Raw genomic sequence first — 932 nt, 5'->3', positions numbered from 1 at the left:
AAAAAAGGGACTCGGGGCCGCGGGGCCGACGGAGCGAATTTCAGAGTTGGGGGTTGGGGGAGGGGGCTTGGAGGGGACTTTGGGCTCCACGTGAGTTCAGATTTGAGCCTGGTGCATATGTGTGCGTGTGTGTGTATGAGAGCGAATGCCCAGGGAGTTCTGGGGTGCGTAGAAGCGCGGGTGCCTACGTGGGTCGGTGGCACTGGGTCCAGGTTTGCACGTGTGGAGTGGGTAATTTGCGGAGTCGCCTGTGCATTAGCGCGTAAGCATCAGTGTGTGCGCCAAGCGTGTGCGTTAGCGCATGTGTGTGCGCCAAGCGTGTGCGTTAGCGCATGTGTGTGCGCCAAGCGTGTGCGTTAGCGCATGTATTTGAGCCAAGCGTGTGCGTTAGTGCATGTGTGTGCGCCAAGCGTGTGCGAGCGCACGGATGCAGGGGTGAGCGGCCCGCCTGTTGGGGAACCTGTGCGGCTCCGGACCCCACGGGGACAGAGGTTGTCACTCGCCCGGGTCCACCTCGAGAAGCCGGAGACAAAGCACTGGTGACCCCGCCGGCCTGCGCTTTCGTTTTCCGCCCGCGCTGGGCCAGGGACGGCCGGCCGACCGCGGCAGCGCGACTGGGCGAGACCCAGTACTGCCGGGCGCGGGCGCAGTCCTTCCCGGGGCGGGGAGTGTGGGGAGGCGGTCCCTCTCAGGAACTTACGCCGTCCCGCCTGGGGGACCGGGAACTGGGTCGGCTCTGCCCGCTATGCTCACGACCCGGCGGCCCACGCCGCAGCCCGGATCCGCCGCGGGGCCCCACGCGCGTCGGTAGCGGCGCCCCGGGGGTCGGGGGCGCGTGACCCGCGCTCCCCAGGTCGGTGGAGGCGGGGCGGCTCCGGGGCCGGGGAGGGTGGGGGCCCTTTAAGCGCCCCCGTCCGTCGCGGGGCCCGAGG

The sequence above is a fragment of the Nannospalax galili genome, unplaced genomic scaffold, assembly GCF_000622305.1.
Source record: "Nannospalax galili isolate Female #2095 unplaced genomic scaffold, S.galili_v1.0 scaffold459, whole genome shotgun sequence".
In the NCBI taxonomy this organism is placed as follows: domain Eukaryota; kingdom Metazoa; phylum Chordata; class Mammalia; order Rodentia; family Spalacidae; genus Nannospalax; species Nannospalax galili.
This window is presented reverse-complemented; position numbering follows the sequence as displayed.